Source organism: Podarcis melisellensis (assembly GCF_964234715.1).
Source record: "Podarcis melisellensis genome assembly, chromosome: 10".
Taxonomy (NCBI): domain Eukaryota; kingdom Metazoa; phylum Chordata; class Lepidosauria; order Squamata; family Lacertidae; genus Podarcis; species Podarcis melisellensis.
The window spans coordinates 64815030-64838125 of NC_138542.1; positions in this window are offsets into that span (position 1 = coordinate 64815030).

A 23096-nucleotide genomic window follows, 5' to 3' on the forward strand; every position below is an offset into this window, starting at 1 on the left:
ATCATCTCTGGGGTGCAGAGAAGGGCAAGTGTTCAAGACCTTGTGCCGTTCTATAGTTTCTCACTCAGCCTCTCATGCAATATCTGAGACTGGATGCCTTGAGTCAAATCTTATATGTCCAGCTCCATGAAGGCTGGTGGAAATTAACACCTGTTAATTTACTTCACCGTTTGTTAGGCATGTCCTCAAACCTCAGAGAATTATTATTATTATTATTATTATTATTATTATTACCATCATCATAAAAATTTATAAATAATCTGATTGAAAGGTGTTCTGTTTGCTGCCTTCTTTTTTAAAAAAAGTAGGGGACAATGGATATACAGCGGTACCTTAGTAGTTGAATGCCTTAGTTGTCAAACAAATCAGTTCCCAAACGCCGCACACCCAGAAGTGAGCGTTCCAGTTTGTGAATGTTTTTTGGAAGCTGAACGTCCGACACGGCTCCCACGGCTTCCGATTGGCTGCAGGAAGCTCCTGCAGCCAACCAGAAGCTGTGCCTTGGTTTCCGAACCTTTTCGGGAGTCGAACAGATTCCCGGAACGGATTAAATTCGGGAACCAAGGTATGACTGTACAGCATTGCTTCTAAAGGACTAAAACAAAAGAAAATACAAACAAATCGAAACAAAACCAATGCCCTCCTCCCCAACTGTTTCTCTCTCCAAGCCAGACCTGCAATTTGATTAAGCATAATCTGATCTGCACCTTCTTAGTTTCAATTCAATAAGCAGCAATTAGCAAAATACACACACATACACACCACGGACCATGACTATTATTTTCCTTCCTTTCTTTCAAGCCCTGCTCAGTCCTATGCCTGCCTACTGAGAAGAACATAGAATCATAGAATTATAGAGTTGGAAGAGACCACAAGGGCCATCGAGTCCAACCCCCTGCCAAGCAGGAAACACCATCAAAGCACTCCTGACATATGGTTGTCAAGCCTCTGCTTAAAGACCTCCAAAGAAGGAGACTCCACCACACTCCTTGGCAGCAAATTCCACTGTCGAACAGCTCTTACTGTCAGGAAGTTCTTCCTAATGTTGAGGTGGAATCTTCTTTCTTGTAGTTTGGAACCATTGCTCCGTGTCCGCTTCTCTGGAGCAGCAGAAAACAACCTTTCTCCCTCCTCCATGTGACATCCTTTTATATATTTGAACATGGCTATCATATCACCCCCTAACCTCCTCTTCTCCAGGCTAATCATGCCCAGCTCCCTTAGTCGTTCCTCATAAGGCATCGTTTCCAGGCCTTTGACCATTTTGGTTACCCTCCTCTGGACACGTTCCAGTTTGTCAGTGTCCTTCTTGAACTGTGGTGCCCAGAACTGGACACAGTACTCCAGGTGAGGTCTGACCAGAGCAGAATACAGTGGCACTATTACTTCCCTTGATCTAGATGCTATACTCCTATTGATGCAGCCCAGAATTGCATTGGCTTTTTTAGCTGCCGCTAACATCCCAGAGTCCAATGGGGCTTACTCCCAGCTAGGTAGGTAGCTAGAGGTCACCAATTTTTTGGGGGGGGGATATTCAGGAATTTTATATCCTAGAGAAGCTGTTGGCAAGCTCTGGAACTGTGGAAGTGGAGTGAAATATGCGCACAATGATTGCTATAAAGATCACAATATCATTCCCCAGGTTAAGGGGCCTGAGGATCAGAAATTGATCCCTGCCTACCTGCTCTCAGGCAAGGGGGGGAATTAAGGAAATATTGAGAGTCTTTAGGAGAGCTAAAATGGCTTTTGGATTGCTCTCCTGTACTATTTTAGATATATGGTTTTTATACTTATGTCTGTGTGTTTACCTTGTGCAATTATCAACAATTATTCCATATTTAAGACCTTATAATAAGCCTAACCCCCCCCCCAGCAAGGACGGTAAGACTGTGGCTGAGTGAACGTGCTTCTCTGCTGTGGTGACACGGACATCCCAGCTTGCTTTGCCTGTCCCTACCCGAACGAGGAACGAGACCCCCACCTGTCTCTTGTGCCGCCCCCATTGCCCCCGGCTGTGCAGTCCCACAGCATGATCCTGTTGCGGGAGCCGATGTGCGGCCGCGTGCGAGGACGGGGGAGCAGCCTTTCTGAAAAAAGGTCAAAAAAGGTCAACAATTTTGGGGTCCCCCCTTAAAAAAGGTCAACAACAGGGGGCGCCAGAGGGATCTTTGCACCATGGCGCCGGATGTTCTTAAGACGGCCCTGTCTATAATTCTATGATTCTATGCAATTTTAAGTCAATGACGTGGCCATGGGCACCAACACCAGGTTCCAGGACCTGGCACCCTCAGCTGCTGGCTCTCAAAGCTTCCCCTCTACCTGATTCATATTGGTGTCGCATCAGAAGAGACCATCTTCTCCATCATCTATCCTCCTCTCACAGTGGCATCAGAAATAGCAACATCTATAAACTGGTGGGGAAACATTTCAGGACGCTCTGTAATGGACTTTTAAGGCGGTCATTCTGGAACAAAGAGACTTCAAAGGAAGAAAGCAATGCGAAACAGCTGGAGTGAATTTAGCAGACCCACTGTGGGCTTAACACTCAGACTATGCACATCTGTTTGCAGGGCAGCCAAAGGACTTCCTGACCCATGCTCAGCGCAGTGTAACACTCAATTATTTGCTTACTGCACCCCGTTTTCTAAGACTTTAAAAATGTATGAGATCCTTTTCTCGTTTATGTTGAAGTGCACATCTCACAATTCCAGATGTGGCAACTGACTGCTCATCTTTTGAGAAGCTTTTAACTTTCACAGAGTGAGCTTTCCACGACAGCCTTCGCTAACATGGTGCTCTCTTGATGTTTTGGACTACAATTCCCATCAGGCTCCAGTAGGGGCTGATGGGAGTTGTAGTCCGATTTTAAAACATCTGGAGGGCCCCGGGTTGGTGAAGTCTGCTCCAAGAGGCCTGAGCTTTCAGCAGTGGGATCATTAACGGCCCATAAAGATGTGTGAACGTTTTTGGGGCCCTTACTTGGTCGTGCATCTTGGAAATGGTGCAAAACGCTAAATTTTAGAAATGTGGAAGGGAGGATGAATTTGTTACTGGCATTTTATGTATTGAAGAAGAAAGCAGAACTTGTTCTAAGACTTTCCCCCCAATATTTGCTTTTGGGTGTAGTCCCTACTTCCTGGCCAAAAAGGGATCCTGAAAATCTTCTAAAAAGAAATATTTTCTCATAGAAAGCTTCACTCTTAAAAAAAACTGAATGAAAGACTGCTTTGTTGAGGGACACACGTTTTATATATATAAATATACACTTTGCTAGCCAATTAACAAGGGACAAATAGCGAAAAGGGCGGAGGCCTGGTCCTAAGGAGAGCAATGCCAATCCAGCAAAGGGAGAGTAGAATTCCTCGCCTACAGCTGCTATAAAAACACCCAAGAGTCTGGATGCTTCATAGTGGTTTATTTCATTTTTAACCTCTCTTCCTCCACAGAACTGAGGGGCAGTGAACAGGGTTATGTCTCCCTCCAGTTTTAAAATATATATGAGTCTCTATGTGCGCTCTCTCATTTTATCCTCTCTCATTGGCTGAAAGAGGGGCTAGCCCAAGTCTGCAATTCACAGGGTCTGCCAACCAATAGGAGTTGACTCCTGGGAGCCCAGGTCCCTTCAGCCCCCCTATAAATATTTGAGGGGCCCCAAAGTTGATGGGCATTGCCATTCAAGTGGTGTGTGTGCCGCACCTTGTGACTGATTAATTGGGGCAGGGTTTACCTGGCCCCCCAATATTTTAATCAGGTTGGCGCTCCCGCTGCCAACACTGCAGATGTTCCACTGCAGATGTGCCCCAAAATATTGGTCCATTTTTGAGTTCTCCCTTGTCATATCATCTCCATCACGGAGCTGAGATCCTATTATATATAGCATTTTAACTTTGTAGCTCTCTGAGTTTATTAATCAGTTCATTCACTGGATACATTTGCATAAGGATAAGAAATTGATCTTTCAGGATGGCAGAATCCACAGTTTGGGACTCCCTTCCTATGGACCTCTAAAACATTTTTGTTGTGTTTAAATCAAGTTTTTAGCTTAGCGAAGATTTTTTTTTAATGTTTCAAATCGTTTTTAACTGGTTTTACAAAAAAAATAATCATTCTTTTATTGTTTTCACTGTTTTATTCTTTTTGCAAACTGTTCTGAGGGTTGGTTGGTTGGTTTTACAGTCAAGTGGTACATAAATTTTATGAAGGAAAGAAAAAATATGGGTTAAAAACATGAAGTTTTGAAGCAAAAAGCTTAGGGCACTTACAGACTTTTGCTATCTTGCAGGTGGAATCCATTCAAATGTATTGGCAAATTGCATACTCTATAACAGTTCTCTGGTGAAAATAGGGACGTCCTATTTCATAAAAACAACAATTTTATTATTTAAACCCTGTCCATTCAACTGAGTTGCCCCAGCCACTCTGGGCAGCTTCCAACACATATAAAAAGGTAAAGGGACCCCTGACCATTAGGTCCAGTCGTGGCCGACTCTGGGGTTGCAGCGCTCATCTTGCTTTATTGGCTGAGGGAGCCGGTGTACAGCTTCCGGGTCATGTGGCCAGCATGACTAAGCCGCTTCTGGCGAACCAGACCAGTGCACGGAAACGCCGTTTACCTACCTGCCAGAGCGGTACCTATTTATCTACTTGCACTTTGACGTGCTTCCGAACTGCTAAACTATACAGGGCTGCCTTTAGATGTCTTCTAAAGGTTGTATAGTTACTTACCCCCTTGGCTCGAGGGTCACATAACTCCATACCCTCCAACATTCTCTGATTAAAATAGGGACATCCTAAGGAAAAGCGGGACATTCCTGGATCAATCTAGAAACCGGGACGGCTTCTGTAAATCTGGGACTGTCCCTGGAAAATGGGGAAACTTTGAAGGTCTGAAATTCAGGTTGTGAAATGGTAGTGGACTTGCTGCTCTTTCATCTAAACAGTTTAATCTTGTCTCTGTTGCAATAAAAAAGTTTCTCTCTTTTGTTGTTGAATTCAGTTATCCTATATTGTGTATTTGTAATGCTTTTTTTGGTCAGCGATCCAGAGAAGCTGTTGATGGGTGCATGTATGATTGTAATAAATAATAATATCAACTAGTGATTTAATACTAGTAATTAGATGCTAAGTTTTCTTGGGGTTCCGTACCCCACCAGTAGACAGCTTCCGGGTCATGTGGCCAGCATGACTAAGCTGCTTCTGGCGAACCAGAGCAGTGCATGGAAACACTGTTTACCTTCCCGCCAGAGTGGTACCTATTTATCTACTTGCACTTTGACATGCTTTTGAACTGCTAGGTGGGCAGGAGCTGGGACTGAACAACGGGAGCTCACCCCGTTGCGGTATTTGAACTGCCAACCTTCTGATCAGCAAGCCCTAGGCTCTGTAGTTTAGACCACAGCGCCACCCGCGTCCCCACAGTACTTCCCAGTTAATCCTGAAAGCCAGCTCCCGTACATAGCAGCTATTGCACTAGGATCTGGAAACCGGAGAGACCAACTTTCCAAAAGCTAACATGTGCAGAGATAGCTATCTGGCTTTTTCCAAATGCCTTGGAGAACATGGGTGCCTTTTGGTGTTTTCCCATCATCTGCTGAAAGCTGACTCCCATGCATGGTAGCCAGTTGCGTCAGGGGCTAAGAGACACAACATTTCCAAACTGCCACTGCTAAAACCCTGAAATGGTTTATTCAAAAGGGAGCATAATAAGTCAAAGCATTGCAGTTCTTCATTTTGAAGAGGGAAGCATCTGCAGATACCCAGGTGCACTCTGTTTGTTAAACTCTCCCCCCCCCCAACTCTATTTGTCAAAGAGACAAGAGCACAAAACGAACTAGTAACATTTGGAACACAGAACCACATAGGCCAAAGGTCTGGTTTTCACGCTGACCTTTCCTGTACCACTTCATGTTAAGGCAGGGAACATTGCAGCCTTGTAAACAGAAAAAGAGCTTGCCGACGGAATAACGCCCAGCTTTATCCTGCTTTGACCTTCTTCGAAACTTTATGGGTAGCGTTCCACTACTCAGAGCATGGAAATTAGTGAACATAAGTCACATCCAGTAACTTCCATGAGTCTACTCTCAGTAGATGTGTTATGTACTGAAGTTCTCACCCTGGGCCAGCAGGGGGATGCTGTAGATAGTTTTCACTCAGGTCCACATATGCAAATAAGGAATTGAAAGTGACGTTCAGTGATTGGATAGTTACAGAAAGTTGTTACTGTTGCTTTGTAGTTGAGCTCTATATAAGTGGTTGGCTGAACCCTTTAGCCCAGTTCTGTTCTGGGCCTGTGAATAAACAAGAGCTGTTTGAAGAATCGCTGTGCCGTCTGATATGTTCAACCACAACTTAACAAGATGAGTGCTGGATCCCACCCTGTGGGCCAGATTAAACCATTTTGTTCCAGTAGTGGAAGGCAGCTGTAAAGAGCCGGAGTCAGGTGTCACTGGTGTCAGTGAAGTTAACTCTTTCTTCTTCTTTTTTTATTGTCGATGCAGCAAGAAAAGAAAAAAGAGAAAACACAAATACCAAGTTACACACAGGAATAACAATAGACACAGAATTTTCTTAACAAACAATAAGACATAAATTGGTCTTAACACTAAAGACCCAACCTCCCGTCTATTCCATATTTTGATTTCATATAACTTATTGCCAATATACACTTTGAGCATAATTAATTTTTTTCTTAACATATCTTAATTCTTATATCTGCCTTTCAACTATTACTGAAGTTCCTCGAATGCTGCAACCAAGTTTAAACTACTATATTTATATTTCAAATATTCTTTGAAAACCTCCCATTTTGAAACAAATTCCTGTTTTGATTTATTCTTTATTTTTTTCTGATAGGCCATCTAATTCTGCATATTCTGTCAGCTTTTGAATCCAATCTTGTATAGAGGGAAATTCATTACTCTTCCAGTAATTATTCAAAGAGACCAAAACAGGTCCAGTGGTCCCAGCAACTCTTCTAAGTAGGTCTTTCCCCAATGAGGCAGTTGCAAGGACTGAAGGTCCCTGCCTTCCCAACGCTCTCTAAGGCTCCTCTCCTGGCTCCTTCCCCAGCAATCTGAGGCTGCTTTGCCTTGTCTCTCTTTGCTCTCCTCTCTTCATTCCCCTTCGCGTTCTGGGAGACCAGGGAGAGGGGAGCTGGTTGCAGCAGGAGGGAGAGACTCCCTGGCTTCTTCCAACAACATGCCTCCACTCTGTCTCTTGGCCCCCTTCTGCTTCTATCTCTGAGTCTGAACTGCTCTCTGCCACAGCCCCTTCCTGCTCACGAAACCCTGTTGCCTCTTCAGCTTCCGACACCTCCTCTCCCCAGTCTGCCCCCTCTTCTCCTTCTGACCGCTCATCATCACCAGGAATGGAAAGCGGCCGCTGTGACTCTTGTCTTCCGCAGCAAATCCACGTCTTTTCGGCTAAAAAAAGCGCTGTACAAATGCTGAATTTTATTATTAACAAATGCTAGCTATTGCGAGCGTTACGTCGATGCGGGGCGGCGAATGGGGTGTCCCCTGAATATTGTTGGACTACAAATCCCATCAGCCCCAGGTGGCATGGCCGAAGGTCAAGGAGGATGGGAGCTGCATGTCCACCAGCATCTGGAGGGCTCCAGGTTGACTACGGCTGCATTGGTGCAGCTGTCGACTCTTCATGCTGATTTTATTGGCATCGGTTGCCATTTTTGAGCTGGATGATATTAACAAAGCCCTTAGAACACGAATGCATGCACCAAAGCCTGTGCTCCAGTAAATACAAGACACTTTGTGTCTCATTGATTGCTTGATTACCTTGGGTTTTTCATTACTCTAATCTCTCGGGGAACATGTCGCTGAACTTTCTAGCAGATGTGAGACATGTGTACTGAACGCGATTACGGGAGATTAGAGAGCCAGACAGAGCAGGCGATCCCAGAGTAATCTCTTTAACAGCTTACTCCACTTTTCCCCTTCATTCATCCCATCTGCTCCGCTTTTCCGAGCCAAGCCCAGTCTCGTCCAGGTGGGCTGTCAGGAGGACTTTCCTTGAAATGGGGACTTGGTCACCTGTTTTGAGGGATCCAGTCCCCCTGGTGGGCAAGAGGGCCAAAAAAGTACTGGCTAGCTGAATCACAGAATTGTATACACAGTCTTGTGTATTATAGACTTATAGAATTGTAAGGGACCCCGAGGATCATCTAGTCCAACCCCGCGCAATGCAGGGACATGCAGCTATTATGCTTGCTTAGAAATTAGATGCATACAATCTAAGCATAATATAAAAGACTGTACAGTGGTGCCTCGCAAGACGAAATTAATTCGTTCCGCAAGTCTTTTTGTCTTGCGAGTTTTTCGTCTTGCGAAGCACGGTTTCCCATAGGAATGCATTAAAAATCAATTAATGTGTTCCTATGGAAACCGCCTTCAGACCAGGTCCGGGGACAGTCTGTCCCCCGACCTCTTCTGAAGGCTGGCGGGGGGCGAAAGTCTTTGCTCCCCCCCGCCTGCCTTCCCGGGACAGCGGAGACTCTTTTAAAATGCTCCGCTGTCCGGGGCGATCTTAAAATGCTCCAGGACCTTAAAATGTCCAGGACCTCTTCTGAAGGCGGGCGGGCGGCAAAAGTCTTTGCTCCCCCCCCCCGCCTGCCTTCAAAAGAGGTCCGGGGGCTTTTAAATCGCCCCGGGACAGTCCCGGGGCGATTTAAAAAACCCCGGGAAGGCAGGCAGGGGGGACAAAGACTTTTGCCTCCCCGCCCGCCTTCAGAAGAGGTCCTGGACCTCTTCCCGGCGGCAGCGAAGGTGGGCGGGGGGCAAAAGTCTTTGTCCCCCCTGCCTGCCTTCAAAAGCCATCCGGGATAGCGGGAAGCGCTTCCCTGCTATCCCGGACTGCTTTTAAAATGCTGGCGGTGGGGAGCAAAGCCTTTTGGCCCCCGCCGGCCTTCCTGGACCTCTTCTGAAGGCCGGAGGGGGGGGAAAGGCTTTGCTCCCCACCGCTAGCATTTAAAAGAGGTCCCCGGAGATTTCCCTATCGGCTTTCTTCTTGCGAAGCAAGCCCATAGGGAAATTCGTCTTGCGAAACGCCTCCAAAACGGAAAACCCTTTCATCTAGCGGGTTTTTCGTCTTGCGAGGCGTTCGTCTTGCGGGGCACCACTGTATAAGTCTGGCATTAATTTCCATTCTTTTTGAAGCACGTTAGAAAAATGTGAATACCCATGTTAAACTGAAGGGCTTTTATTATTATTTATGTATAATCCAGTGTGGTGCAGGGGTTAGAGTGTTGGATGATGACCTGGGAGACCAGGGTTCGAATCCCCACTCAGCCATGAAGCTCCCTGGGTGACCTTGGGCCAGCCTAGCCTACCTCACAGAGTTGTTGGGAGGATGAAATGAGGAGGCAGAGACCCACAAACGCCACCTTGAGCTCCTTGTGACTCAGCTAAAAAAGGTAAAGGTACCCTTGACCGTTACAGCTGCAAATAAGTGTTTTGTAAAGTGCATTATATAAATGGGACACTAGATGGCGATGCCGAGCTATGGCAAATTCAATATATATTTTTGAACTTTTGTGTGTGTTTTTTTAAAGCACCTTCACAATGTTTTTTATATGTGTCAAGATTCCATCTTGGAGTGGAAAGTGTCATATAAATACAGTATCATAAATCAATCATAGTCTATCACTTGCTTATATCATTTAGCTCAGTTGGCTAGAGTGCAGTGCTGGCAACGCCAAGGTTGCAGGTTCGATCCCCGTAAGGGACAGCTGCATATTCCTGCATTGCAGGGGGTTAGACTAGATGATCCTCAGGGTCCCTTTTAACTCTACAATTCTATAAGTCTATAATATACAAGACTGTGTAAGTCACTTGAGCTTTTGGCTGAATATTGGACTGGGGTGGCAGTGATCAGTCTGAGACCCAACAGGTGAAGCAATCAAATTTACATCCAGATCTAATAAATTTCAGCCTGATACATTCATAGAAGACACAGTGCTCCTCACCATGGCAATGTGTTGTGAAGGCAGAAATTCAACAGGTGCATCCCACTCACTTCCCCAAAGGCCTTTTCAGTTGCAGCTAGAACCAGCCTCATATAAACCTGTCTTTGTTTTTGCAGTTTGGAAACCAGAAATGAGGCAATTTTGGTTAATTTGCCCCCAGAAGGTGCATTTTTCAGCAGACAGCACTTTTGGTGGCAAATAGAATCTGAAAATTTGGCAGGAAATAGAGGTGTGGCACTCGTTGGGTGCACATTGTAATTTGGGTCCTCTAGCTACTTTCTCTTTGATATAAAAAAAGAGGCCAATTTGAGCAGACTTCTTTTAAAAGAGTGTGTTTATTATTGTAATGTGCAAGTTGGCCTGCAGGCTTTGGGGATTTGCCATCCTAAATACTGGCATCATCTGCAAACTGAGCTGCTGAGCTGTTAGCACACCCTTGGCTCCAGATCATTCCTGAATAAGTTAAACAGCCCCAAGACAAATCCCGAGAGACTGGGCTCTGCTTTCACTGGGAATACTGTCCACATTACTACCGTTGGCTTTTTGTATAACCAGTTAGAGTCCTCTTATCCTGCACAGAATTCTGGAATTCTAGGTCTGTGAATATTCATGTGTTTGGTGAACTTTTACTATTTCCACTTTTTAGCCCCCAAAAAAGACTTTCAGGGCAGCAGTCAAATCATTTACAGAAAAGGTGGAAGGAGACGTTCCCTGCCCTCAGGTTTACCATCCAAAACTGTGTCCACATTACGATGCAATTCTAGGCTGTATCAACAGAAGTACAGCGTTCAGATCAAGGGCAGTGATAGTACCACTCAATTCTGCCTTGGGCAGATCACACCTGGAGTGCTGAGTCCAATTCTGGGCACCACAGTTTAAGAAGGATATTGAATGTGTGCAGAGGAGGGTGACCAAGATGATCAAGGGTCTGGAAACCAAGCCTTATGAGGAACAGTTGAGGGAGTTGGGTTGGGTATGTTTAGCTTGGATTAATAATAATAATAAATTTTATTTATACCCCGCCCTCCCTGGCCAAAACCTGGCTCAGAGCAGCTAACATCAAATACAGTGGTACCTCGGGTTACATACGCTTCAGGTTACAGATTCCACTAACCCAGAAATACTACCTCGGGTTACGAACTTTGCTTCAGGATGAGAACAGAAATCGTGCTCTGGCGGTGTGGCAGCAGCAGGAGGCCCCATTAGCTAAAGTGGTGCTTCAGGTTAAGAACAGTTTCAGGTTAAGAACGGACCTCTGGAACGAATTAAGTACTTAACCTGAGGTAGCACTGTATATAACGAATTAATATAAAATCAGGCAATCAATTAAAATACATCCTAAAATCAAATCAGAATCAAAGCAAAATCCAATCAGATGGCAACCCACAGATTAGGGATGGGGACCTTAAATGTTCACCAGCCTAACTGTTTGTACTGGTCTTATATGAGCCTGTGAGAAAAGTTGGGCGGCTTTCATACAAGTTCTTATAAGGAGAGAGGGGGAGTCAGACTGGAACCCGGCCAAAGGCCTGGCGGAACAGCTCCGTCTTGCAGGCCCTGCAGAAAGATCTCCGATCGCGCAGGGCCCTGGTCTCTTGTGACAGAGAGTTCCACTAGGTTGGGGCCACGGCCAAAAAGGCCTTGGCTCTGGTTAAGGCCAGTCTAATCTCCCTGTGTGGGGACGCGGGTGGCGCTGTGAGTAAAACCTCAGTGCCTAGGACTTGCCGATCGTATGGTCGGCGGTTCAAATCCCCACGGCAGGGTGAGCTCCCGTCTTTCGGTCCCAGCTCCTGCCCCCCTAGCAGTTCAAAAGCACCCCTACGTGCAACTAGATAAATAGGTACCGCTTTATAGCGGGAAGGCAAACGGTGTTTCCATGTGCTGTGCTGGTGCTGGCTCACCAGAGCAGCTTCGTCACGCTGGCCACGTGACCCGGAAGTGTCTTCGGACAGCGCTGGCTCCCGGCCTCTTAAGTGAGATGAGCTCACAACCCTAGAGTCGGACACGACTGGCCCGTACGGGCAGGGGTACCTTTACCTTTACCTTAATCTCCCTGTGGCCCGGGACCTCCAAGATGTTATTATTTGGGGACCGTAAGGTCCTCCGTGGGGCATACCAGGAGAGGCAGTCCCGTAGGTACGAGGGTCCTAGAAGAGGAGACTGAGAGGTGATAGAATAACCATCTTCAAATACAGGCTGTCATGTCAGAGATGGAGCAAGCCTTGTTTTCTCCTACTGCTATGGGTTGGACCCGAACCCCTGGATTCAAAAGACAAGAAAGGAGATTCCAAATGAGCCCTGGGAAGAACTTTCAAGCAGCAAGAGCTGTTTGACAGTGGAACGGACTCCCTTGGAAGGTGGTGGGCTCTCCATCTCTGGAGGTTTAGAAGCAGAGGTTGGATGGCCATCTGTCATGGATGCTTGAGTTGAGATTCCTACATTGCAAGGCATTGAACCAGATGGCCCTTGAGGGTCCCTTCCAACTCTACAATTCTATGCATCTATAAAAAGACGTGGCACAAAAGGAAAATGGACGAGGAGGGAGGAGGTTACAAGTTCTTAGCCACAAGTTGTTCTAATGACTAGCTGGGATGGGAAAGTTCAAGGAAAGGAGGGACCAAATGTTGCTGGTCTTTCAGCTGCAATGACAAACATCCCTTCTTGCTTGTTTATTTGTTGATTTTATATCCTGCCCTTCCTCCTAAAGGAGCCCAGGGCAGCCAATAGGGATGGTTCCTCCTTGCTTTCTTCCTCTTTGTCCTCTTTTTGAAGAACCTGCTTGAATCTGGCCTTGAATTGGTTTGCCTGTGTGGAGCAGTGAGTTAGAGCAGAAAGTTCTTAATACAGTAGTACCTCGGGTTAAGTACTTAATTCGTTCCGGAGATCCGTTCTTAACCTGAAACTGTTCTTAAACTGAAGCACCACTTTAGTTAATGGGGCCTCCTGCTGCTGCCGTGCCAATTTTTGTTCTCATCCTGAAGCAAAGTTCTTAACCTGAAGCACTATTTCTGGGTTCTGTAACTTGAAGCGTATGTAACCTGAAGCATCTGTAACCCGAGGTACCACTGTACAGTCATACCTTGGGTTGCGAACGCTGCGCGTTGCGCATTTTCGGGTTGCGGACCACGCCAAACCCGGAAGTACTGGAATGGGTTGCTTCTGGGTTTCGGTGCTTGCGCAGCAGCACAAAATGACGTCATGCGCATGCGCAGAAGCACCAAATCACGCCACGCGCGTGCACAGACGCAGCGCTGCGGGTTGCAAATGTGCCTCCCACACAGATCACGTTCGCAACCCAAGGTATGACTGCATTTACCTACCAAACAAATAAACAAACAAACAAACAAGAGCTTATTTACTAGCCAAGTAAGCAAGCCCCCTATTGCTTTCCCTCTGTTTGTTCCAGCCCCACAGCTTCCTGGATGGCTCCAGAGCTGTGGTCCGGTGGGCGGAAGTGGGCAGCATTGTCTTCCAGCCTGACTAGGCTTCCCAAACAAATATTTGGCCAAGGAATCGGTTGCATTCTGATCAAAAGGCAAACAGCAAGAGAAGCTTAAACTGCATTTCACTGGTACACTGAACCTTACTTCCAGTGGTGGCAGCAGGTTCCAGTTATACACTGGCTGCAAAATAACTTCCAAGGCTTTGGCCGTGGCTCCTGTCAATGGCAATGGGTCCATTGACAGACACTCCGAGTGTCCCCATTTTCCAGGGACAGTACCAGATTTACAGAAGCCATCCAGGTTTCTGACTTGACCCCAAATGTCCTTCATTTCCTTAGAACGCTTCTATTTTCATCAGATAAATTTTGGAGGGTATGGAGTTATGCGACCCCTGAGCCAAGGAGATATGTAACTATGCAACCTTTAGAAGACATCTGAAGGCAGCCCTGTCTAGGGAAGCTTTTTAATGTTTTATTGTGTTTTTATATATGTTGGAAGCTGCCCAGAGAGGCTGAGGCAACCCAGTTAGATGGGCAGGGTATAAATAATAAAGCTGTTGTTGTTGTTGTTTAATAAGACATCCCTATTTTCATCAGAGAAATGTTGGAGGGTATGCATTGTGAAACTTTGTTGTTTTGTGAAGTCCTTGCGAGGTTATTTGGACTGTGAGAACCCCTGCACTTATGGCATGGCAAAAGACATCTGCCAAGATAGCCTCCCTGTGCGAACTCCCTTGTTGTAGGTTTCAGAGTAAGTAGGGTGTCCTTTTTTATATATATTTTTTACAGAGGACAGCCCTCTCTTTGGAGGGCTGTCTGGCCCAAGGCCAGATTCAAACAGAGGATTGTCTCTGCAAAATAGGACATTTGGCCAATTCCAAGCAAAGTCAGCTGGTTAGATCTAGCCATCCATATTTATTTACTAATTGTATTTCCCAAGAAGATCAAGGTGATGCGCATGCTTTCAAAATTCTTCATTTAATCTCTATAGCAACGCTGCAAGGTAGATTAGGCTGAGAGGCAGGGCCTGGCCCAAACTCACCCCAGTGGACGTGGGCATTTGAACCCTGGTCTCTCAGGCCCTACTCTGGCACTCAAACCACTATACCACACTGGCTTTTAAAATTTCCTGTAGTGCTCCTGATGTAGCGCAAATGCTGCTCATCTCTTTTTTTCAAAATGGTTTATGCAACTACCATATTTTTTGCTCTATAAGACTCACTCTTTCCCTCCTAAAAAGTAAGGGGAAATGTGTGTGTGTCTTATGGAGTGAATGCAGGCTGCGCAGCTATCACAGAAGCCAGAACAGCAAGAGGGATTGCTGCTTTCACTGCGCAGCGATCCCTCTTGCTGTTCTGGCTTCTGAGATTCAGAATCCACCCCCCCTTGTTTTCCTACTCCAAAAACTAGGTGCGTCTTGTGGTCTGGTGTGTCTTATAGAGCGAAAAAATACGGTATATACAGCATTTCTGTGTCTGGAGTAAATTTTGTAGGGTTGCCAGCTTTTCGGCTCACTGTTGCTCCTGCACTGACAAGTTACACCTGCCGATTTCTGGTTTCTGCCCCGGTCATCTGGCAACCACAGCTGTTGCGCTAATATGTAGGGAAGACTGAACGCTGTTGTTCCTGTGTTAATGGCCTCTGTCTGCATCCCTGTCTGCCCGGTCTCAAATCGAACTAGTGCTTTTCTCATTACTGTGACTCGCTTCTCTTCTTCCTCCCCACGAAAATAATATATGCATTGTTGTGCTTATTGTAGGACAACAACAGCGCTGATTAGAGGCACCCAAGCCCTTAATTTCCCGCAAGAATGAGGTCTTTAAAATGCTACGAAGCTTAATGCAACACCCCACAATGGGAGCTATATATTTTTCTTCTTCCTCTTCTACTGTCTAGACAGTGAATGAAGCGTGCTGCTCCTGGCAAAGCTGGATCTAGCCGTTGCACCAGGGTGTGCCAACTTATGCCAAGGCCAAAAAAGACACAGTGCCCATCTCCTTTCCTCTGGGTGCAGTGGTATCTGGGTAGCTTACCCGGACACTGAGGTCCAATGCCGAGGGCCTTCTGGCGGTTCCCTCACTGCAAGAAGCCAAGTTACAGGGAACCAGGCAGAGGTCTTGAAAGATCTACATTGGCTCCCAGTACGTTTCCAAGCAGAATTCAAAGTGTTCATGCTGACCTTGAAAGCCCTAAACAGTCTCGGTCCAGTATACCTGAAGGAGCATCTCCACCTCCATATTTCTGCCCGGACACTGAGGTCCAGCTCCAAGGGCCTTCTTGCACTTCCCTCACTTTGAGAAGCTAAGGTGCAGGGAACCAGGTGGAGGGCCTTCTCGGTGGTGGCACCAATAGTTTGATTTCCTATTGCTGCATGGGTGTGCCAACTTCTAGGGGCAGAGGCAGTGGCATGTGCCCAGTGGACTAGGAGGGCTAGACTAGTCCCTTAAATGTTCCCCTGGCACCTCCTTCCCAAAGCCCAGGAATCTTCTGGGAGGGAGGCACAATGCTCATGTGTGCACCCCCCTAAACATAGCTGTCAACTTTCCCCTTTTCTTGCGAGGAATCCTATTCGGAATAAGGGAATTTCCCTTAAAAAAAAGGGACAGCTATTCCCCCAAATGCCTCTTACCCTAACATTGTTCCCCTATGAAAAAAATCACTGCACGCCACTGGGTGGACAGGTCTTTGCCCCCCTCAATATCTGCTGTAGAAGGGGCAGGGGAAGCTCAGCATGGTGCGGTTCAAATGGCTGATAATTCCTGAGTGTGAGAGAGAAAACCTGGATCTTGGACCTTTTGCAGCTTCCAAGTCAGGGGTCAGCAAACGTTTTCAGCAGGGGGCTGGTCCACTGTACCTCAGATCTTGTGGGGGGCCGGACTATATTGGGGGGGAGGGAAAGGAACGAATTCTTATGCCCCACAAATAAACCCAGAGATGCATTTTAAATAAAAGGACACATTCTACTCATGTAAAAACACCAGTCAGGCCCTACAAATACAGTGGTTACATACGCTTCAGGTTACAGACTCTGCTAACCCAGAAATACTACCTCAGGTTAAGAACTTTGCTTCAGGATGAGAACAGAAATTGTGTCCAGTGGCGCAGCAGCAGGAGGCCCCATTAGCTAAAGTGGTGCTTCAGCTTAAGAACAGTTTCAGGTTAAGAACAGACCTCCGGAACGAATTAAGTACTTAACCCGAGGTACCACTGTAACCCAGTGGACGCTTGGGTTGCGAACATGATCTGTGCAGGTGGCATGTTTGCAACCCGCAGCGCCATGTCTGCACACGCACGGGTTGCGATTTGGCGCTTCTGCACATGCGCAAAGTGCGATTCAGTGTTTCTGTGCATGTGCAATCGCCAAAACCCGGAAAGTAACCCATTCCGGCACTTCCGGGTTTTCGACGCATCCGTAACCCAAAAAAACGTGACCTGACGCGTCTGCAACCCGAGGTATGACTGTAAAAGGGCATATTCTACTCATGTAAAAGCACACTGATTCCCGAACCGTGCGCGGGCCGGATTGAGAAGGTGATTGGGCCAGATCCGGCCCCCGGGCCTTAGTTTGCCTACCCATGTTCCAAGTTAACATTTTCTCTTACTACGTGCTTGGTCCAATGTTTACCCTGTCATTGGCAAACCTCCTTGTGCTCAGCAGTGTACACAATTTATTGTGCCCAGCAGGAAACATTCATTCGAGATGACGTTTTGAGGTCCCCTCCCAGACTTTTAATGCACCTGTGCACTTCTAACCTGTCCAGGTAGCTTTGTGTCTCTAACATAAAGGAACGGTACGTTAAGCACCAAGGATCATAGAACCAAAGAATTGTAGAGTCAGAAGAGTCCCCCAGATGCCATCTAGTCCAGCCCCCCTGCAGTGCAATAAATGTGTGCATTTCTTAACGTACAAGAATGGGTGCACTTCTTAATGTACAAGGATAAGTTTGGCTTGGAATGAGGTTTGGTGTCTATAGTATCCATGCTTATTTCAATGTTTGTGTGTGCACGTCCTTTTTAAAAAGAGATTTTCCACTGCTAGCAAATTCACATGCTTGTAATGTCTGTTGCTCCACAACGCTGGAGAAGCATCAATGACTAGAAACTACAGTGGTACCTCGGGTTAAGTACTTAATTCGTTCCGGAGGTCCATTCTTAACCAGAAACTGTTCTTAACCTGAAGCACCACTTTAGCTAATGGCGCCTCCTGCTGCTGCTGCACCGCAGGAGCACGATTTCTGTTCTCATCCCGAAGCAAAGTTCTTAACCTGAGGCACTATTTCTATGTTAGCGGAGTCTGTAACCGGAAGCGTCTGTAACCTGAAGCATATGTAACCCGAGGTACCACTGTACAGGGAAACAGATTACTGGTAAATTAGAAAGAAAAACCTTCCCAATGGTAACGCTGCTCTTGTTGTTTAAATTATTTTCTATATCAGCAACCATAAGTAAAAAATATCAAAAAAGATAGTAAATAAATAGAATTTTGATTGTTTTTAAAAGCTCACAGACAGTCTTGGGGTTTGGATGAAGCTTTTGTTCTGAGCAGGCTGCGCTCAACCGAATGAATGTTTTTAGTCTTAAAATGAGTCAAGTGAGGAGGAAAATGTCACCCCGAAGTTACAGGAGGGGCCAGTGTCGCAATGCCTCATTTCAATCATTCCTCCTTTTGTTGTGCTCTGTCCTTTCTAGTTTTAAAGCACACAAATATTTCTGCGCTGTGTAATTTAGGTGTGTGACTTTCTGTTCCGTTTCAACGAAGGTCAGTCTCGACTCAAGCAGAAAGGGGCAAAAGTTCCTTTTCGCTGTCTGCTGATAAGGAAATACCTTTGCTGAGAAAAACTGGTGATGATTCTACGTCGTGTCCCCCCAACCTGACGACTTCCAGATATTTTGGACCACAAACCCATACCCTCCAACATTTGTCCCATGGGGTAGGCAAACTAAGGCCCGGGGCCCGGATCCAGCCCAATCGCCTTCTAAATCCGGCCTGCGGACGGTCTGGGAATCAGCATGTTTTTACATGAGTAGAATGTGTTCTTTTATTTAAAATGCATCTCTGGGTTATTTGTGGGGCATAGGAATTCATTCTTCTTCTTCTTTTCAAAATACAGTCATGCCTCGGGTTACAGACGCTTCAGCTTGCGTTTTTTTGGGTTACGGACCCGCCGAAACCCGGAAGTGCCGGAACGGGTTACTTCCAGGTTTCGGCGGTTGCGCATGCACAGAAGTCCTGAATCATTCTTTGCGCATGTGCAGAAACCCCAAATCGCAACCTGTGCGTGCACTGACACGCCGCTGCGGGTTGCAAAAGTGCATCCCACACGGATCACATTCGCAACCTGAGCGTCCACTGTATAGTCCGGCCCCCCCCACAAGGTCTGAGAGGAGGAGGAGGAGTTTGGATTTGATATCCCGCCTTTCACTCCCCTTCAAGAGTCTCAAAGCGGCTAACATTCTCCTTTCCCTTCCTCCCCCACAACAAACACTCTGTGAGGTGAGTGGGGCTGAGAGACTTCAAAGAAGTGTGACTAGCCCAAGGTCACCCAGCAGCTGCATGTGGAGGAGCAGGGAAGCGAACCCGGTTCACCAGATTACGAGACTACCGCTCTTAACCACTACACCACACTGGCTCTCTCACTGGAGAGACAGTGGACCGGCCCCCTGCTGAAAAAGTTTGCTGACCCCTGGTTTATCCAATGAAACCCCTGTTTTCAGCTTCTGAACCTCCTCTTGCCTCTTTTCTCTCTGACCATTCATTGTCGTCCCACCATCAATCCCCGGGCTCTGAGCCTTCTTCCTTTGGCGGTTCCTCAGCTGGTGCCCCCCGCCATTCCTCTGCATCCAACCAGTCCATGACAGTTACATCCAGTGCTTTTTTATTTTTGGTCGGTACAGCATACCGCCACCTCTTCTCCCCACCGCCACCATCTCACTGCCACCACTTGCCTGCCCAACCCCCACTCACTCGCCCCTTCCCACCTTTGCTGCTTCCTCTTCCTCCATCGCTGCTGCTTCCCACGGAAGGCACAGTCTCCCGGAGATGGACCCCTTACGATTGGCAAAGTGCATTTCGGGAAGGTGGCAGTGGGGGCATGGTGAGTACTGGCACCTATTTTTCTTCCAAAAATACACCACTGGTTACGTTCATAACATTCTGGACAAATGACCCAATACTTCAGGTCCAAGGGGAACCGTGGCTGACGCAAAAAGGCTGAGGTAAAGGACTGCTGGGTGGTTAAGTCCAGTCAAAGGCAACTATGGGGTTGCGGCACTCACCGAGGGAGCTGGCGTTTGTCCACAGACAGCTTTCTGGGTCATGTGGCCAGCAGGACTAAACCGCTTCTGGCGCAACGGGACACTGTGACGGAAACCAGAGCACACAGAAATGTTCTTGAAAGATCTACATTGGCTCCCAGTATGTTTCCGAGCACAATTCAAAGTGTTGGTGTTGACCTTTAAAGCCCTAAACGGCCTCGGTCCAGTATACCTGAAGGAGCGTCTCCATCCCCATCGTTCTGCCCGGACACTGAGGTCCAGCACCGAGAGCCTTCTGGCAGTTCCCTCGCTGCGAGAAGCCAAGTTACAGGAAACCAGGCAGAGGGCCTTCTCGGTAGTGGCGCCCGTACTGTGGAACGCCCTCCCTCCAGAGAATAAGAGAATAAGAACTACCAGACTTTGAGAAGACATCTGAAGGCAGCCCTGTTTAGAGAAGCTTTTAATGTTTAACAGACCACTGTATTTTAATATTTTGTTGGAAGCCGCCCAGAGTGGCTGGGGAAACCCAGCCAGATGGGTGGGGTATAAGTATGTTGTTGTTGTTGTTGTTGTTGTTGTGTTATATTTACCTTCCCACCACAGCAGTACCTATTTATCTACTTGCACTGGCGTGCTTTCGAACTGCTAGGTTGGCAGGAGCTGGGACAGAGCAACGGGAGCTCACTCTGTCACAGGGATTCAAACTGCCAACCTTCTGATCAGCAAGCCCAAGAGGCTCAGTGGTTTAGACCACAGTGCCATTTGCATTCCTTTTTCCTATCTGAGGTACTAGTAGCCTGAGGCTGTTATGTGAGGTTATAGCTGAGGTGAGAGTCAAACTGCCCAGCTAACGTACTACATGAATGGCCCTCTCATTTTAGAAATTGAGCGCCGTCTCTGAGATAACAAAATGTTATTGTGTCCTTTCTCCTCTCCAAACCAGTGAAAGCCAAATTCACTATGAATGGAAAATCTGTTCAGGCCATCTTTATACTTTTATTTTCCAAAAGAAACTGTTCTACAGGTAAACGTCTTCCATTATCTTCCCATCCTGGCCCTACCTCTTGGCAGCCCATGGCCACTGATGGATTGAATCGTATCAAAGCATTCTTCCCCGTCCATTTGGGCCGAATCACAAAGAGGCCGTGTTCCTTTTTAGGAGCTAGAAAAATGCAGCGGCACAAGTTACAAAATTATTTCCCTGACACTGAATGTGTTGTTTGGTCAACAAAAGCTGGGAATGGATAGCTTCGTAGGCTACGTTTGAAAATAAAATTCCTCTGTTTACCTGAGCTAACCTTGGTTGGAACATCTCATCAGGCTGATTGAAATGTGAACACAGCTATAAAAAAAAGTGTTTAGCCATGGAGGTGCTTCACCTGAGCAAATGCAGGTATTTGCTCTTGTAGGAAGAAAGAAAGGGTGTGTTGAGTATTAGGGGATGGGTCGCACCTTTTGTGAGGGACACCTCGTGCTCCTTCTCAGGCGGTTTGTCCACCTTTGGTCCCCACCCTGCACTCAGATTTTACCTGTGGCTCCTAGACGCTGTCAGCATTTGACAGCAGCCACAGCCCAGGAACGGCTTAGACTGGCTGGCTAAAGCAGGTGAGGGAAGCTGATGAGTCTCAAAACAGTGAGTTAGGGACTTCCGTCCAGCCTGTGAAGACAGGCTCTGGTGGATTGAGTAGATGAGAACAATTGTGGGTCCAGTGGTCAAGAAGGTGGTTTCTGCACGTGCTGTAGAGGGAAATGAGGGGCAAATGGGGCCCATCAACCTGAGAAGGGAGCCCAACCAGGAGAAGGAAAATTCTGATCTTAAACCTCCACTGCCTTACCGGATAACTTCGGGAGAAGAAAAGTCTCAGGAGTAAACACAAGTCTGGAAGAAGAAGAGGAGTTTGGATTTAATATCCCACTTTATCACTACCCTAAGGAGTCTCAAAGCGGCTAACAATCTCCTTTCCCTTCCTCCCCCACAACAAACACTCTGTGACTTGAGTGGGGCTGAGAGACTTCAGAGAAGTGTGACTAGCCCAAGGTCACCCAGTAGCTGCATGTGGACCAGCAGGGAATCAAACCTGGTTCACCAGATTACAAGTCCACTGCTCTTAACCACTACACCACACTGACTCTCTGGAGAGGAGACCCTAATAAAACTCCATTTTTTCTGAGGAATGTTGGGGCTGAGGAACGAGGGCTGTTTAGGCTCAGTGCCCTTGGCCTGTTGTTTATGGCACCAGCCTAGGAGAAGGAAGCATCTGGGTGTTTTGGATGCACACTGGGAGCCCAGTATCTCCAGAGGAGATATTTAATCATCATGGGATATAATTGAATCACTAATTCTATAAACTGGAAGAGCACGCAGGAAACCCTGTGCTTCACAGGCATCGGGCTTGGCAAAAAGGAGATTACAAGGTCATATAGAAACCTTCATTAGGAGGAAATGGTTTTGAGTGGGCTTTGAATTCCGGCTCAAGTACTGCTTGAAAATTGGCCCCATCAATACAGCCTTACTGCACAGCCACTCATTAATCCTCATTAGCATTTCCTATTGTCTAACTAGGCTTTGTCAACAAGGTTTAGTTTTTCATTTTTTGCTTCAGCTGTGTTTATCCAGAGAGTCAGGGCTAGGGCAAGAACTGGTGCTCGTGTCATACGGGTTGCCAAACAGTCGCTGTCACCAAGTCTCTAGTAGCAAATTGAAGTGCAAATGTTAGCAAGTGGCAATATTTATCTCCATGCTATGAAAAACTTCAGCAGGTCATTATTCCAACCCACGCTAGCTTCTGATAAAGCCAGTATAAGAGGTCCTTGAACAAGAGATGTGCTTGTTTTCCTCTTTCCTCCCCATACCTCTTTCCTTTTGTGCCTTGTCTCTTTAGGTTACGTGAGCATAGATTGTGTTGCTTTTATTGATATGTATAAGCTGTTCTGGGAGCCATCCTGCTTGAAAAGTGGGATATTGTCAGGAGCCAGAGTCAGGAGTAGGTCAGCAATAAAAACACCAGTGTCCGTTACGTTAACTCTTTATTCAAAGAAACCAAAACAGGGCAGGCCTAGTGGTCACAGCAGCTCTTCCTTGTAGGTCTTGCCCCAGTGAGGGAGCTGTGAGGACTGAGGGTCCCCGCCTTCCCACCACGCTGTAAGGCTCCTCTCCTGGTTCCTTTCCCAGCAGCCAAAGGCTCTGTCGCCTTGTAGCTCTCTCATTGCTCTGGTCTCCTCATTCCTCTAAGTCAGGCATGGCCAAACTAAGTCAGACATGGGACTATGGTTCCCATCATCCCTGACCACTGGTCCTGTTAACTACGGGTGATGGGAGTTGTAGTCCCAAAACAGCTAGAGGGCCAAGTTTGGCCATGCCTGCTCTAAGTGTTTGGAGAGACGGGGTGGGAAGGTGAGTTGGTTGCAGCAGGAGGGGGA